Here is a 20140-nt window from a genome sequence, read left to right as displayed (position 1 = left end):
ACTTCGTCATCTCTTTTCTGAATTAAAAGTGTTTAAATTTCATAAACATTCTTCAAACGTGAAATAATTTATTAATATTAATAGTACACTTCTAATATTATAATTTTATTATGCATCGATATTGTTGATCAAAATTAGATAAGATATCAATTTTAATAAATAAAATAATTTACTCTTAAAGCTTAAATAAACAAATACATTTTTAGTAACAAATTTAAATTGACATCTCGTATTAATTCATATAAATTAACTTAAATAGTTGAAGACTTTCTGTAAACAATTATCTCTTTAACTTGAAATATAATAACAAAGAAGCAAAGAAAGAAATTTTTAATATAGTACAGGCAATTTGTCATCAAAATAGGCTATATTTGAAAATCCTTACCTACCGATTGATCTTTTGTCCATGCATTAGGGATGATGAGGGAAGCTTAACTCCAAATTTTTAACATCCACTCTCCCATCCCTACCATAAATTTTTGAAAAACTCAAAAAGTTTTTTGAAGTGCGTTTTTCTCTGAATCTATACATTTTAGAGAAAAGTTTTTCAAACAAAAAATGTAGAGGACATTCTCCTCTGCAATTAATGTCTTTGAAGTTATGCCGTATAATTTGAAATTGAAATACTAGGTGGCGCTGAATTTGTAAAAAAACGTGTGTTTTCGGTTTTTTCACCCGAAAAAACTGTTTTTCGTCTGTATTGCATTTGGAAAAGTTGTTAAGCTCAAAAAAGAGACAACTTTTATTCACACAATTTTCTTGTACGACTTAGCATTCCAGAATTATAGTGGTACAATGGCAACGCAGCGGTCCTATTGTTACTGTAGCCGGGGAGATCGGCATTGTTCAGCGACAAGACCGGTTTCGAACACGTGCCCAATTCACAACATTTTAACACACAAGCTACAGCTCCAAAACAGTAAGTCGTACAAGAAAATTGTTTAATTAAAAGTTGTCTGTTTTTTTAAGATTAACAACTTTTCTAAATGCAATGCGGACGAAAAACAATTTTTTCCGGTGAAGAAACCGAAAAAACAGGGTTTTTACAACTTCAGCGCCATCTACTACTTCAATTTCAAATTATACAGCATAACCTATAAAGACATTAATTGTAGAGGAAAATGTCCTCTACATTTTTTGTTTGAAAAACTTTTCTCTAAAATGCATAGATTCATAGAAAAATGCATTTCAAAATCTTTTTGAGTTTTTAAAAAATCTTTGGGAGGGGATGTTAAAAATCTGGAGTTAAGGTTCCCTCATCACCCCTAACATATGGAAAAACAAATCGGTAGGTAAGGATTTTCAAATAAAAAATACAAATTGACTGTACTAAAATATTAAAATAGTTAACAGTCAATCTGCATGGTGGAGTGGTAGAGTCTCTCCCCTTTCATCCGGAGATTCTTGGTTCGAGTTTCTGTGAGGCATGGCATTTTTCCACACGCTACAAAAAATTGATTTCATCACCTATCGGAAGATGTTACAGGGTGGCAGCCATTAGAAAATAAGGAATACAGAGAAGGCGTTATTTAATGTTGGGTTTTCTTTCTCAAGTCAATTATAGACAATAAATTTTATTAAGCATAGCCCGTTGGTATTATTATATAAATTATTTGTGTAATAGTTTCCACTTAGCCTCAATCTTTAATAGTAATTTTCGAGCGCTTTCGGATAATTAATCCATGCTCAGAAACAATGATGTGTTATCCATTATAATTATTTACTTAATATATCATTAAATTATACTAAATTGAATTTATAAAAATATAAATATAACAATTGATCGTCAAAATGTAAAATAAAGTTGTTATCCGTCATGTCAGTATGAAGGTCTTAATTGTTATATTTATATATATTTAACAATTGAGACCTTTATACTGACATGACGGATAATGTTAACTTTTGATCATCAATTGTTATATTTATATTTTTATAAAATTCAATTTAGTATAATTAATGATATGTGAAGTAAATAATTGTAATGTATAATACATCATTGTTCCTGAGGATGGATTAATAATCTGAAAGCGCTCGAACATTAATATTAAAGATTGTTAGTAAGTGGAAACTACTATATAAATAATTATAAACCATCAACATATCAGATTGTAGATATTTAATTTGTCAAAAAAAATAAATAATAAAATTAGTTATTATCTAATAAAAATAATTATTAGTAATAAGAGAGACATAAGCAACAATTAGGGAAAAAGAAAGTGAAAGAGTGTGAGAGAGCGAGAGGGGGCAAGAGAGAGAGAGAGATAGAGAGAGAGAGAGAGAGAGAGAGAGAGAGAGCGAGAGAGAGAGAGCGAGAGGGGGCAAGAGAGAGAGAGAGAGAGAGAGAGAGAGAGAGAGAGAGAGAGAGAGAGAGAGAGGGGGGGAGAGAGAGAGAGAGAGAGAGAGTTAGAGTTAGAGAGAGATAGAGCGAGAATGAGTGAGTGGTGAGGAGAGGAAACGAGAGTGATTACAAAATTTTTATAATTTTATACAAAGAAAAATAAATAATTTAAAACAAATAAAAGTTTTTTTTTTCTTCAAATAATCAGTTATATACTGCGAAAATGAATATTTAAAATCTCGAAGCACATAGCACATATAGATTACATTTAGAACATATACTAAATGTTTGTGGTCATATAAAATGGTTTAGAGGAAGGGTTTATTGGTAAGCCAAAGATATCGGTAAATTCTTGGTCAATTACTGACATTAGAATAGTAAATCCTGCAACTTGTGTAAGCTATTTCAAAGTTAGTCGGATTTATAATTAGATTTAACATAATTTATTTTAAAGTAAATGCAAACACTAAATTATGTACATAAAATATTAAGTTATTCCTAAAATATTTTCTGTCCCACTTACGAATATCTATTTTAAAATTTTTTAATAAAAATTATTTATGTTATAAATAAAATTTGTTTATACCTAAACGAATATGAATGTAAAAATATTAGGTATACTAATACAAACCACACCCAAACCAAATTTGTTATAAGTTGTCATTTTTATATTAAGCTTTAATAACCAGTTTTAGTAACGTGCCTCGTTAATCAAAATAGTACTAATAATTTTTTTTATAATATGCACAAACTGTACATCAAGTGACGTCCTTTTAATGATGACATCGTTCTACTATCTGAAAATATAAAAACCGCAACCCAAAATCTCGAAATATTTCAAAAAGTGGCAACCCAATCTGGCTTCCCAGTTTCCTTTGAAAAACAAAATTTATTATAAATATTAGACAACCAAACATATTTGAATCAAAAACGAATCTAAAAGTCAGCAAATTCAAGTACCTCGGAAAAATCTTCACGTTCAATATCTCTGAAAAAGAAGCAGTGCGAGCACGCAAATTGAAACTAGCATACCAACTCACCCAAAATATCTACAATAAAAATCTTGGCATCTCCACTGAAGCCAAGATCTTTCAATACAAGACCGCTATCTATCCTGAATCCTTGTATGTAGTAGAATACCTTTTTTTCCTGTTTAGCCTCCGGAAATCACCGTCAGGTATTACTTCAGAAGATGATATGTATGAGTGTAAGTGAAGTATAGTCTTGCACAGTCTCAGGTCAACCACTTCTGAGATGTGTGGTTAATTAAAATTCAACCACCAAAGAACACCGGTACCCACGATCTCGTATTCAAATCCGTATAAAAGTAACCGCCTTTACTAGGATTTGAACGTTGGAACTATCGAATTCGAAATCAGCTGATTTGTGAAGACGCGTTCACCACTAGACCAATCCGGTAGGTTGCAACATAATGTCTGGGGCACCCAAAACCCAACAAATCGCGACACCCAAGTACTTGAACGAGAGTCCTCTCAGGAAAATCCGATAATAACTACAATTTCCAAACCAACAAGGAACTCTACACACATTGTGAAAAGCTCACCGATATAATCAAAAAATGTAATATCCAATTATATGCTCACATTTCTCGAATGAATGACATAAGACTTCCAAAACGTAACCTCGTTTAAATCAAAACTCAAAAGAACAATAGATGGATCGACGATATCTATAAAGATACATAAGAAATAAACATCACCGGTGAAGAAACACAAACCGAAAAAAATTCGAGACAAAAATCGAAAATTCCAGTTGGTTTCTTGAAATAACAAAAACACAACATGGTCTGAGGAGGGAAAACAGCTCCATTCACAAAAAATAAAAAGTACTTTAGTAAAACGTTAAAAAACAAATATAAATTTCTTCCCGGGGTCCATAAATGACCTAAATCCAAAGAAAAACAAATTTAAAAAAATTTCTTTCACATAATAAAATATTTATCTTATTTTTTGACAAATTTCTGCAGAATAAATAAATCAAACTTTTAGTAACAATAAGAAATAAACTTTAGTTGAGAAAGAAATCGATGCGTAAAAATGTTAACTAACATAGTTTAGTCCAAATCTACTGACATTCTATATGGAAAAATAAACGCTCAATAACATGACTACGAACAAAGTTGATTAAAAATTCATTCCATCATTGAAAATAAGTAATCCGTTACATGTTAATTGGCTGGTATTATCACCCATTAGGGTTAATCGCTCCAATTCGAATTTGAACCAACAATCTTTGAATTAAAAAACTTATATTTTACTAACGAGCTATTCTGATTTACTCATTTAGAAGTGTTCTCGATCCGTAGTTTTTTTTTAAATTCATAAATTATATAAATGTATATATTCATATAATCAATTCGCATATATGTCTGATATATAAATGCGAAATCATTTTAATTCATTATTATATTTCTGTCACCATGGTAACAGAGATATAAAGTAGTAAAACGGTTAATTTTACTTCATTTATCTTCATTTTATTTTATTATATTTCTGTGAGAGAAATATACTAAAAGGATTAAAATAAAAATAAAATAAAATAAAGGATTAAAAGCATTATAGTAAAAAGATTAATTTATTTTTTCTTTAATGAATATTTGTAAAATATTTATTATTCTCACAAACATAAGGATAACGAACGAGTCGGGAGTCCAGGCTAGAGAGAAAAGCGAAGCGAGTTCTGACTGACTATTAATATATATAAAAAATCTGATGACACCACATGAATTCCTTGTACCCCTATTAAATTACATATACACATTTAAAAAAATGAAAAATACATAAAATTTTATTTCATTTAAACTTCTTATATTTTTTACATTTTTTTTTTTTTTATTGTTATTATTGAATTATTTTTTTTTTTTGTCTTCAGCATTTGACTGGTTTTATGTAGCTCTCCAAGATTCCCTATCTAGTGCTAGTCGTTTCATTTCAGTATACCCCCTACATCCTACATCCCTAACAATTTGTTTTACATATTCCAAACGTGGCCTGCCTACGCAATTTTTTCCTTCTACCTGTCCTTCCAATATTAAAGCGACTATTCCAGGATGCCTTAGTATGTGGCCTATAAGTCTGTCTCTTCTTTTAACTATATTTTTCCAAAAGCTTCGTTCTTCATCTATTTGCCGCAATACCTCTTCATTTGTCACTTTATCTACCCATCTGATTTTTTACATTCTCCTATAGCATCACACTATAGGAGAATGTTAAATGTTATATATTGAATTATTATCTATTGTAAAACGTTTTTACAATCAGAGGTTAATAATTTATTAATAAATCAATATATATAAATTAAAAAGGAAGTTAAAAAAAACGAGATGAAATCGGATTCGAACCGATGTGCCTTCCTCTTAAAAGATTCAAATATTTCATTAATTACAATTTTATTCGGCTATAATTCTAGAACCAATGAACATAAGTGCCATTCATGATACATCGTTAAAAAGGTTTCAATGAGGGCAATTAAGCCCAAAATCCAAATTGTTTTGGATTTTGGACTTTTTTGGTACAGTCGATTGCAGTCAAAAGAGGTAGTGCAAAACTAGATGTTTCAACAGTCCTAAACCTAAAATTTCAACATCCTACGGTTAATCGTTTTTGAGTTATGCGACATTATATGTCACGCCAAAACTAGTCAAAATGGATTAAGGGATGATCAAAATGGATATTTCCGTTGAAATCTGAAAAGCTAAATTTTTCGCGATCACAATACTTCCTTTACTTCGTACAAGGAAGTAAAAAAAAATTACGTAACAGAAGTAGATAATATCGTGTAAATATTTCATATAAATCATTCAGTAATGTAACTTTAAATATAAATAAGTCAATTACAGTTTAAGTCTCAGATAGTACGGTAAGCTAATTAAGTTGTTAGTTTTAACAATTAATAATAAAAGTAGTATTTTTGTTGAACTCTATAGTAAATAATTTTTGGATATCTAGAGAGTTAGGTAATAATACATTTCCGTAGGATGAGCAAATCTGTTTTAGTTTGCTTCAACATCAAACGATATTATTTTGCTTTGAAGCGTTTTAATTGAATTCAAAGCTGGCCATCATGATTAAATGTGTATTACGCCTATGTGTACATACATCTAAAATATAATATTACGTCTTCAGGCAATTTTCAAACGTTATGAATGACTTTTTAAGTAAATATAAATCTTGTAAAACTATTTTAGTTAATTAAAATTTCTAAATTTATGCGTTATATTTTGTTTGATATCTTGATTTTTAAAAAAAAAAAAAACTTCCGTTTATTCATAAAAATTAATTTTATCAAACCAGACAACAAAAAACTAATTTTACGTTGAGTGCATAATATTTTTACCGAGGATGCTTCATTTTCTATTTTTTTATTTTTTATTTTTAATTACCAACGAAAAAATATTTCTATCAATTTATTTAAAATTAAAAAAACTGCTTTCATAATATTAACATTACAAGTCGCCAAGGCAAAGTTCACATTCTGGAGGACCAGAGCAATGTTGTTTTATTTAACTATAGATAGATATGGAGGTATAACACAACAGTATAGTCTGGGCTTAATCCTACTGGACAAAGTGACATGATTGTCTATCCGATCTAAACAAGAAATGTGGTCCTTTTAACATAGGTTACTGTATTTTTTGTAACCTGTAATTTCTTTCTGATTACGTAATAACACAATTAAAAGTATTAATTTATATTACTGTGTTCATAAACGAAATACATTTAACCTGCAATTAATTACAATAATTTAATTAAGTAAATATTTTCAATACAATGGTATCATAGTTCAGCGTCTCGGCCTTTCATCCGGAGGTCCCGGGTTCGAATCCCAGTCAAGCATGTTATTTTCACACACGTTACAAATCATTCATCTCATCCTCTGAACCATTACCTAACGGTGGTTACGGATATTAAAAAAATAAAAAAGGCCTACAGAATTACAATAACTTGGATATAGCTCGGAATAAAAATGAAACTTTTGCTCAGAAGTTGCATTTTTCGAAGATACCTAAAAAAAAATACACGTTTCGCGATTACATCAACTTGTTCAAACGAGTTGATCGTTCGAATTTTTTTACACTTCCAATTTAGAAAGTGTAAAAAAATCTGTTTATTTTTTTACACTTCCTAAATTGAAAACCCATAGATTTTATAACTTTCCTTAGTATTTCCCTCCTAGCGGTAAAATTCAAATTCCAAGCGACAAAAATTGTGTAATTTTTGTATAGTAGATATTTCCTTATAGAATTCGAAATACGTAAGAAATTCTCCTTAATAAAACACCTATCAAAATAATGTATAATCATATTTATTATGAAGAGTATATATCTCTTTTATCTTTGGCGTTTGAATTTGAGAGCCACTAGCCTCTGCTTCGTATTCGATTTTCCTGATGCCATTTACTGTACATCACCTTAAGCATTTTACATTTACATTTTACCATTAGCATTTTACAAGTAGGTGCCTTGGCTTTCACAAGAGGCACCAATAATCCATTTTATTTCTACGTCTATGAACTTAATAACGTTAAACGCGAGACGATTGGCTTGACTGCGAACAGGTTTTTCGCATTTACTTGACTACAGGAAAAAGAAAAAAGTAACTGTTGAACCCACCGGGTTGGTCTAGTGGTGAACACGTCTTCTCAAATCAGCTGATTTCGAAGGCGAGAGTACCAACTTTCTAGTAACGGCACTTACTTTTATACTGATTTGAATACTAAATCGTGGATACCGGTTTTCTTTGGCGGTTAGGTTTCAATTAACCACACGTCTCAGAAATGTTTGACCTTTCTTTCTTTTTCCTGTTTACCCTCCGGGAATTACCGTTCAGATAATACGCCAGAGGATTAATGAGGATGATATGTATAAGTGTAAATGAAGTGTAGTCTTGTATAGTCTCAATTCGACCATTCCTGGAGCAAATGTGTGGTTAATTGAAACATAACCACCAAAAAACACCGGTATCCACGATCTAGTATTCAAATCCGTGTGAAAATAACTGACTTTACTAGGACTTGTACGCTGGAACTCTCGACTACCGAATCAGCTGATTTAGGAAGACGCATTCACCACTAGATCAACTCGGTGGCTTTGCTCTTCCGAGTCTATAGCCTTAAATCAACAACCCACCGGGTTGGTCTAGTGGTGAACGCGTCTTCTTCCCAAATCAGCTTTTTTTGATTTGGAAGTCGAGAGTTCCAGTGTTCAAGTCCTAGTAAATCCAGTTATTTTTACACGGATTTGAATACGAGGTCGTGGATACCGGTGTTCTTTGAAAAGCCTTAAATTAACACTATAAACATTTAAGCAATATTACTATAAAACCCCTGATTTTTTTGCACATCCGTTATTTTATTATTATTATTTTCATAAATAAAATTAATTCTTAAAACATAAAGTTAATATTAATACTTACAAAATAAATTATACTTGCGTTTATATAATAAAGATGTTTTGTATATTTATGGAACTTACCTGAAATAAAATTAAAAAAAAACATATTTAAGATAATATCAGAGGTACGAAATAATAAAAAGTAAGCACATAAATAATAAAAAGTCATAAATTTAATTAATATTTTAAAGAGAAATATCACAAAATACAACAAATTAACCAAAAATAATAAGATTGCATATAAATACTAATTAAGTCAGAAAATCATAATAACACGCTATAATATTTACTTAGTATAACATTAAGATTAATTTCCAACGCTGAATAAAAATAATTATAATAATAAATATTAAAATATATATTTATGACAAAAATTAATTTTTCAACGTAAAAAACGTAAATTAAAATAATACATGTTACAGTTATTATTTTCTTATATTTTTTAAAATAAGAAATTTAAATTACTCATATAGATTAAAATTAAAAAAATGATGCAAGGAAAAATACAGATATATGTACATAAGTTATTCATATTTATTAAAAAAAAAAACTACGTAGTAGCAAATGTCATTTATTATATTTAACATTACGTTAACCACCCATGTTTTATATATTCGATAAGCCATTATAATTATAAATATTTGCAATAAAATATTAAAAAAGCGCAGTAAAATTCGTTTCAAGACAAGATCAATTTTTAGCAGTATCCCTTTTGAACGACAAAATTTTTCCGGAAATTTTCTGATTTTTATATGAAATAATCACTACTGACAGATAATTTGTTTGCTTTGACACATAACTTTATTTATTTAAATATATCTTTCAAAGTATGTTTTAATTTATATTTTACACTATACAATTGGTTTTTTTTTGTTGGAGTATTCAATAAATCTGAATGTAGAAAAAAAATTAATTTGACCTTCGAATAATGTAACTTATGATAAATTCCATACGTTTAATACTATCTATTTTTTTGCACAAATAGATATAACATTATTTTTAAATTCATCGGAAAATACAGATTATTACACATATAATTTTTTTATATAATGCAAAAATAGGTAAACTGTGAGATATCTATTTACTTAGCTTTGTCATGCAGAGAGTATGAATTGTGTCAGAGTTCATTATAATGATTAGAAGATTGTGTGAATCGTATCGACCCTTATAAAGTTTGTAAGTTATTTTGGAATTATATTTTAAAGCTATATTGCAAGAAGTCAAGTATTGTAATCAGTCAAAAATGGGGTGTGGTTTTTTTCATTTCTCAACGTTTCATGAACCGGGGATCCCCAAAAAAAATAAATAAATAAATTGGGAGTAGTGTTCGTATACACGTACATGTGTTGACAGTTTGAAGCTTTTGAATAGATAAACCAACCTTAATGAAATTTTCTAGAAAGAATCGTATAGCTGATGCAATTTTTATTGGTAAAATTTTGTGGTCAATATCTCCAGGTGGCTGGGTAAATAGTTTTTTTGGGGGTCAATTTCTTAAACATTTTGCAAACGTAACTCCATGTTATATTAAAATTTGTATATGTGTCCATACTTATCTTGCCATTAAAAAAAAAATTGTCTCAAAATTCTATCTCTTGCCAAAAAATTTAATAATCTTAACTTTTTATTAAATTTTATCTTTTTTACATTTTTTTTTTGTCTTCCTAGGTATAGCAGAAGTCAAGTGACCCCCAATAAATGGAAATGCGTCACCCACTCTCTGTCATATTTTCCAAAGTGAGCGCTAGCAACGCCCCTAGAAAATTTAAAAAAATTACAACTTACTGAATTCTTACAGGTTATTAAACTATCAAAGTGTTTTTTTTTCTTGTTATGAAGGCTGCATATGGGTATTTTTACAGACAAATCACATATTCAACAAGCAATCCAATTTTTATTTTCTTAAATTCCTATTTTTCTTTTTTTATTATTTAAAGGTAACATAAAATTAAGATTTTACAGAATCTTTAAAAATTAATTAAATAATATTATATATTTTTTTAAATATAATGTCTTTATGAAAATCAATTTTTCCGATTTAATTGCTGGTTTTTCATAAATTATTATTTCTCTAAGCGTAACTAAATGTAATTGTATAAATTAAATCTCCACTAACCAATAATTTTAAAAGTTAAATCCTAGTACTTTCGGAGCTGTTACGTCATCCTCAGGGATCTTCTAAAAGATGTTAATTTAAATTCAAATTAATAATCGTTTTTAAATTGAACTGTTATGTTCATAATAGTCAGTTTGCGACTATTATAATAATCACAAACATGCGTTACTGTCTTATTGACGTACGAATTAATTTTATACTTGACGACCAACTATTATGAACATAACAGTTTAATTTAAAAACTATTATTGGTTTGAATTTAAATTAACATCTTTTAGAAAATAACTGAAGATGGAGTAACAGCTCCGAAAGTACTACGATTACCACTTTTTAAATTGTTGGTGATTGGAAATTTAATTAATACAATTGTATTAATTAATACCAACGGTGCCAAATGCTTAGTAAATTAAATATAACTAATTATAATTTTTATTTTCTTCACTTGTCGTTTAAAGGCTGCAAGTTTTCTTCGATTTTCAAAAATCACTATCGTTAAATTCAAAACATTTTAATCTAAAACACCTTCTTGGGCTTAAAAATAAAAATGGAAGCAAATCATCCTAATTTTTTAATTTATATCCACATTAGTTTTTAAAAAAATATTTTTTTTTAGATTTCGGCTACCTAAAAGACCGTACACCAACTATATTTTATGTTACTATTAATATTTTTTCCACATTTTTTCATTGTTCTTGAAATTTTGCTCCTACTTTATTTGGAGAGGTTTTCCGGAATCTTTTTAGGTTTTTGATTATTTTACTAAATATTTCTTTATTTTTAATATCTCTTGTGATTATTTGTTTTTCATTTAACTCTTATTTTAGTTCCACATAATTTGCCCTTAATTTGTTTTAGAGGACACTGCAAATTAATTTAAGTTTAATTATCAACCCAAAGATTTGGTAACTACATCTTATTGTAGGTTATGTACACGAATTCTCAGGATATTATAACAAAAAAAATGACACCGTAACTTTAAGCGTTATGTAACTTGGGTGGCTAAAAAATAGTACTTAGAGACCAATATTATAATTTTAATAATCGGTAATGTCACATTTCAATTTTACTCAGTAAAGAACAATTCAAGAACTTTTTCAAGATCTACCTTCTGTATTTTTAATTGTGTAAAAAGAAGACTTTTAATCATTTAATTAATACTTGCCATTATAGATTTCTTAACGATGTTTCATCAACGAATGAGAATAGATTTTTATTTTAAAACGACTATTTTATTTGCCAGCCATCATGAAAATAATCTATTTTTTCCTTTTTTTCGTCAGAGGGGGAACCTTCTATAGCTGCCTATAAAAGTTGATCTCACACCTAACTGTAACGTGGTATTTAACCTTGTGTAGAAAATCCCTCTTTATAACACGGGATGCCGTACCCATCTTACGCATTATCACAGCGTCTTGTGTTATCCGTATGCTGGCCACATGTCTTAAACCCATCAAGGCTCTGCGGATGACTGTTTTTTACCTCGACCTTGACGCTGGACTTGCTAATATGAACACAGCTTCAAGAAAAAATGATTCATCTCTGGAATTCTTCCGCCAACTTTGTTCGGATTATCTTAACTAACATTTTAGACGCCACGATCAGTCAGGATGCACAGTTCCAATGATGCTGTATGGGGTACTCCTAGCGAATACTCTTTGGCATACTTCCTTATGCTGCCGGGACCGATTGCACAAGAACTCCGTGTTTGCTGAGATATCCTCTAACCGCAAAAGTCACATTTCTCGGTGGGTTAGAGTGTCGTAATACCTGAGACCGGTAACAAACTTGAGCACTTGTAACCCAGTTCTCCATGTTTTCGGTACAGCCATTTCTGAAGGTCAGAGATCAGTCTGTATGTCCATCTTCCTTTTGTCGACTGATCCCATTTCCAAAGTATTCTATGGTACGAGAACTCACGTATACCTTAAATCTGGAAACCCTGATTATTCCCATACGATCTTACATTACAACTATCATACATTTTAACTAAACTAGTTACCGATTTCATATCAGAAGCTTAGACATAGTAGTTAAACTTCCTGGTACGCTTCTGAAGGAGCTGGTTGAAAGAGAAAGTAGTTATTAGAGGGAAACTCACAACAATATCATCTAAATCTAATCATCTTACTTTCCAAAAAAAAAGAGATCAGTTCACGTATACGGTTTATTACCAACGAATGTGTTTCTAAAGAAATAAATGATAGAGGTTATTGAAAAATAAATGTAGAAAATACAGGAAAGAAAGAATAAATAAAAAAAAGAAGCGAAATAAGAAAAACGATGTAAAGCAAAATAACAAAGGTAGGATGAGAAACTGAACAATAAAATGAGGTGTAAAGAAAAAACATATGAAGAATAAAGATCAAGAGAAATATAAGGAAAAGCAAGAAGAGATTTTTGTGTAAAGGTTTATACTTTATATTTCACAATATAATGAAAGAAGGAAAAAAAAAGATTAAAGAAAAAATCAACGACTCGACCTAAAGAAAGAAAACTGTCTTTGAAGAAACTAAATTGGGCGAAGTTTATATACTGATTTAAACGATATAAAAATAAATTCGTAAGACGTTACGTCGAAAATATCGTAAAAAAAGTTCGATATAGATCGTTTGTTAAAAATAAATAAATCCAACGTACGTTAATCAAAAATAAACATAACAAACAACTAAAGAATAATATTATTCTTTCTGTACAGCGAAATATAATATAAACTTTTTACAAAAAAAAAAAAAAAGATTAAGCGTAATTGATTGAAAAATAATGCAATTGTACTTATTTAAAATTTTATTTATTTTAATAAATTGTTCGGTCTTTAAATATAGAGGATATTGTTTTTACTTTGTCACGTATTCTTTCGCTTTTATTGTTTTTCTTCACATTTAATTTGATTACTATGTTGCAATACGATGTAATAAAAAAAAGAAAATTGCTCAGAAATAAACGAAAATAAGAATAATAAATATAGAAGAACGATTTAGCATTAATATTTAATAAAAACGAATTATTAAAAATCATCAAAGTAAAATAAAATGTTAACAGATTATAAAAATAAAATAATATAACAGTATATAATTTTGTTTTCAGATAATCTTAAAATCTGATATTTCCCGTGATTTTCGTTTGTTTTTTAAACGCATTAGTACATCGTATATAACTTAAACACATTGCATCAGCATTTCAGATTCAAACACATTGTTTTCTTATTCTGCTGACAATAGCAGCAAGTAAAGTATTGAGCAATAAATGACGTAAGAATAATAATAAAAATAAAACAAACAAAATATATGAACGTTGCAAACTTTAAAATGAATTTTACTTCATTTATTTTTATGTTATTTTATTTTGTTGTTACAATTCCAAGCTGAATGTAACTGTACATTTTATGTTTGTTATCAGAAACAGAAACAGGTATTTTTCTGACATAAATAAATTTTCTTTTTAGAACATAAATCATTAATAACATAATATTATTAACACATTTAAAGAAGATTAACGTTTGTCTCTGACAGGTTTCATTATAATTTTGGATTTTATTTAATAAAAGTTTGTACTAATCCTTGTATAAATGTATACCACCCTTATTTTTATCAAAATCAACTTTAATAATTAAAAATCAAAAATTAACGATAAAACGGAGAATTATTTTCACAAGTTTAAAAGCTGAAAGTTTTCAAGAATGTTTTATTTCTACAAAAATACTAAATATTTGCGTATATTTTAATTCCTGCAAAAAATTTTGAAAAATCAAAATAAATAAAAAATATTACATCACATTTATTTATTATTTATTTTATTTTAATCAGTTCCCATTATAGGATAAAATCTTAATTTGGAGAATAGGTTATCGATAAGATATTAATTTTTTTTATAAATGATTTTAAAACAGCTTACCAAATTCCAATTTGATTTCCTCGATCGCTTTCGGCTATTCTGCCATCTTTAAGAGGATAATTATGACTAACATATATAAAACTATAATCATACATAATTAAATTATTTAAAATTATTATTTTAATTCTAAGTACTGCGTCCGTATTTGTAATAGTTTCTCAATTATTTTGTAACTTGTAACAAAATAATTGAGAAACTATTACAAATACGGATGCAGTACTTAGAATTAAAACTTTAACTTTTGACGAATTTTCACAAAATGACGATCAATTGCTCTCTCTCTCTCTCTCTCTCTCTCTCTCTCTCTCTCTCTCTCTCTCTCTCTCTCTATAAATATATATATATATATATATATATATATATATAATTTAATTATGTAAGATTATAGTTTTATATATGTTAGTCATAATTATCCTCTTAAAAATGGAAAATAGTAAAAACTATTTACTTTTTTATTGTAACTGGTAGAGAATATTCGAATACTAGAATGTGCCAGAATAAGAAACACGGAGAAAATGAAGAACTAAAATCGAAAAAAAGGATTGAATAAAAAATCCAGAAGAAACAATAGAAAACAAATTTTTTCTAAATAGAATTTTTATAATGGTACAGACAAGTTTGAAAATAGAAAACATTACGCTTGAACGAATAAAGGGTTAAGCTTCTATTACTACAGATCAAACCCTACGCCTGAATGTGTAAATGCTGCCGAGGGTCAGAGAACTTGAGAGAATATACAAACCTAGATTCATTACCCTATCTTCCTACATCTTAAATTATTATTCTACTGATAACACATGAAACTCCCTCCATAATGGAAGTCCATGGCATCCACCAAAAAACTAGGACCCCAATAGGCGCATACTTACTAGATCGAACGACCTTCAGTAGAAATTGGGAACTGAAGGGAACGAACTGAAAGGAAATCGCGTCGCGACGAGGACGCAAATATCTTGTTAATCTACCAAGGAATAACGCAAACAAAAAGTATTTAAAAACCAAATCTACAAAATACCAGAACGAAATCCCCAACTCCGTTCATTTTATAATAAAAACTGTCATTAAAAATTAAATTCGCGCCCGAAAATTAGAAATTTTCCAGCAAGGGACTGATGTTCCTTGCGATTAATTAGGAGGTAAAATATTCTCCAATACCCTTGTGTGACATTACGTTCCGAACTTGAGTTCAATGAGTGATAAATACGGGAACAGTTTTTGATAAATGCGAAGATAGTAAGCAAGAGCATTCGAAGTTAGTACGCGGTAAAACTATGAGCGTATGACTGAAGAGTGCTTCACTAGATCTTTCCGTTTTAGGTAGTGTAAAATAACGACCCAAAATCTCGTTCGCGTTCGTTAATGGCCCAAAATCAGACCACGGGGGTGGAAATGGGGTGAGCTTTTTCAAAAAAACAAAATGTCGCTATAACTTTCTTATTAAATAAATATTTAATATTTATTAAACAAATTCGATATTTTACTATTCTTTGGATAAGATTCTAAAAATTATCCCAGTAAAGTGTTTTGATATCACCAACCATTGATTCAGGGGTTGGAAAAAATAGGGTTTCGAAGACAAAAAAAAAATCATACCTCCCTTGAAAGGCACAGTATTGAATTGGTTTAAAGTGGTCATTAGTCCTCTGTAAACATTACCTAAAATCTTTTTCTGAAACAATTTTTGATATGACCAACCATTAAGGGATGACCAAAATGTTGCTGGAATTGTAAGAAAATGGGGCTTGTCGTATGCTAAACATGTGAATTTTTTTTCACATACAAACATTGTTGTATAGAGTAAATTTGAAGTTTTTCTTAACTTTAAGGTGGAAATATTTTTTATCTCCTACTTAGCACCGGTAAAATTTACCTCCGCCTTCGGGCGTGCCGATAGGAATTTTTTAAATTTGTATTATAAAGCGTACGATTAAACTCTTTTTTTCGGGAGGTTTTCTACTTTAGGAATTTCAAAAATTCTACATTTAAGGATTTTTCCTCATTTTTCCATCAGATTCTTGATTGATTTTAACTTATATCCGTAGATCTTGTTGGTTCTCGTTCTACAAACTTTTTTAACTCTTTTAAAATAAGAGAGATAAATCATTGTAAAAAGGTAAATCCATTGAGAAATGGATTTACCTTTTTACAATGATCCGTACAATGATACCTTTTTACAAATCCGTACAAAATGAAATGCAAATCGTAGGAATTGTAACCTTCAAAAACAAATTGAAACAGTAACAAGGGAAGATGAATAACATAAGAATCCAATAAAAAAAAAAAAAACATTTGAAATATAAGAAGCCAGGGATTAAAATTGTGGAAAGAGAATAAATTAAGGCAATGTCAAAAAATATAATAAGCTCATATCACGACAAATAATGAAACACTACGGATGGAAAAATAACCTGATCAGTTAATGGAGTAATCGCAGATAAAAACAAAATATCCTATCTTGAAGATAATTTTTAGAAGGAAACGGCTATCCTGTGGAGACTAACTCTTCTGGAAATTATATCTCTTTTATTTAGATAGGAATTACATTATTTCCTAGAACTGTGTGGAAGTGTATATCAAACTGCATAATAAAACTTTCAGACAGACACTAATTCTGGAATTAGTAAGAGAAATATTTTGTAAGTAGAGAAAATAATTATAAAGAAAGCTGAGAACAAAGTTATAATATTTTCCTGGCATGTTTATTTATTCTTACGTAGTGGGAAAATATGTATGCAAAAAATATATGTATATACGCGAAACCAAGTTACCTAATATTTATTTTTTGTTGTGCTAGTAATTAATGATAAAATTTTATTCAAAATTATCATTTTAAATTAAATAAACCAAAAAAAAAAAATCAAAAATTATTATATTTGTTCTTCCTCAACTTTAAAATCCACTTCCAAGAATCTTTTTAATTTTTCTACGTTTACAATGTTAAATGGAAGAAACTAAAAAAATGTACTAACAATAAAAAGTTACATAAAATTTCTACCACCAATAAAAAGTTACCTAAAATTTATTTTTTAATGGTGGGGGGTGAATTATAAAATTATGATGACATTTTATTAATGTTATTAATAAAAGTTGTTAAGTCATTAGAGCTGGGATGGACTGTATTTGATCGTCAATTGAAATGAAATGAAATGAAACCATATTCTGCTAGGACAGCTGAATTTAGTTTTTTACAATATTAATAACACTAATCACATTAGATCAAGAAATGCATGATCGCGCCAGACGGGATTCTTCACTGGAATGCAAATATAAAACTGACTTGCAGGCCAGCGCTAATAGAAACTAGAGCGCAGCACTAGCTAACTCAAACTAGGAACGGAACAAAAATTTATTGTTTAAACTTTCCCAGTCATATTAAAAGTTTAAATAATAAACCAAAAAATGTTTTGAAAACTTCAAAAATCTATGATTTTAAACTTAGTCCGGTTATCCATCCCAATATTCCCAACAGAGTATTTATTATTTTTTTTTTGTTCGCTTACACTTCTACGTCTCGGAAGACATTAAAAAAAGATTTAATTAAAAAAATATACACTAAATAAAGAGATACATTTCCTATTTTTGGGGAAGGGGGAATTTTGGGGCAAATTTACAAAAAAAGTAGGATAAACATGAAAGAATGGACTGGGTTTAATATAAAGTTGGGTTAAGTTTGTAAAATCTTTTTTGAAAATTGACCCCAAAAAACTATACTCGCTGAAGACACTGGCGACACAATTTTACCATTAAATTGCTTAATACACCCGAGTCTCTGTACAAAATATCATTAAAATTGGTTTAGCCAGTCAAAAGTTATTAAGCCTCAAACACGCCAACAAATGTATATACGAAGTACGAATATTTTTGTATTTTTTTGAGGTTCCTGGGTCATGAAACGTTGAGAAATGAAAAAAATAATCATAACCTATTTTTGACTGATTACCATATACTTTCCTTCTCGCAGCATAACTCTACAGCTATGATGCCTTTAAAGTAAAACCGTACACGTGAAAACCTATTTATTTGTTTATATGTATATTACCTTACAGTATTTGATGTTGATATGTAAATGAAATGACGAATGAATACGAAATAATAACTAAGAAATGAATGAAGAGAAAAAGGAGAGAAAGGGAAATTTGATGTTAGCAAGTCTATATGGCACTAAGGATGTGGAAGGAAGGGGGAGAAGGCTAAAGTCAGATGGTTTCAGGGGGTTTATGCAGGTGTTTAATAAATTGGCCTCGGGTCGGAAGCAAGGAGTGAATTAATGCCTGCGTTATCACAGTTGACGGCAGTCAAACGGCAACGCTCCCAACCTCTACTTTTACACAACTTCTCCTCTGTAGTACAACGTACCCCCCTCTTATATAATATCTAACATTTCTTCCTCTACTAACGACCTTCTTTATCAACCATCTTGTCAGTAATGATAACACTGACAAATTACAACCATCACTTTTAACGTATACAAATAAACATATTTTTGTATTTTATTCTATTATTTATTTTTATTTCTATGAAAAAAAAGTTTTGAAACGTTCAAGTGTCTTAAACGGTAATTAGAGTATGAAAAATGTTTATTTTAATATCGGTGTGGAATATTTTTCCCGCTAACTTTTAACTTTTCTAATTTGTTTTCAGTATGGTAATGGAAACCACTGCCACGTTGAATGTACGTGCTCTGTAATTACTTTCTACGACTTTTTAATAGAACCCTTTCTTTTTATTCTCAATCATTAATTTCTTTCTTTTTTATTTTTTAATTACAGATAATCATACATAAAAAAATATTAATCTATTTAGAAAGCAAAGAAAAAATGCGACAGCACGCACAACACACAAAATTAAAAAAAAAAGAATAGATATGAATCATGAGTAGTGAGAAAAAAAAGTTTATCGATATTTTGAGAGCCTGACAAAACCCGACGATTTATTGAAATAACGACATAAATTAATAAATCCCTACTTAATAATAATAATTTTATTGAATAATTATTCAAACAAATATTAAACAATAATTTTGATTCTTAGGTTGGTTATACTGTTTCATAATAATGAACATAACAATTGGGACTTTCATAACTGACGTGACGGATAACGTTGACATTATTTTACCTTTTGACGATCAACTGTTATATTTATAATTTTTGTTTTTGAAATTCAAGTTAGTATAATTAATAATATGTGAGGTAAATAATTATGATTATAACACATCAATGTTCCTGAGGATGGATTACCAATTCGAAAGCGCCCGAACATAATATTAAAAATTGTTGGTAAATGGAAACTATTATATAAATAAATTATTTACCAACATCAACAGGCCATGATTAATAAAATTAAAAAAGTTTAAAATGAGTTATCCATTTACTTCAACAGTAAA

The sequence above is a fragment of the Lycorma delicatula genome, chromosome 10, assembly GCF_047948215.1.
Source record: "Lycorma delicatula isolate Av1 chromosome 10, ASM4794821v1, whole genome shotgun sequence".
NCBI lineage: Eukaryota > Metazoa > Arthropoda > Insecta > Hemiptera > Fulgoridae > Lycorma > Lycorma delicatula.
The sequence above is the reverse complement of the archived record's forward strand: the minus strand, read 5'-3'. Positions refer to the sequence as shown.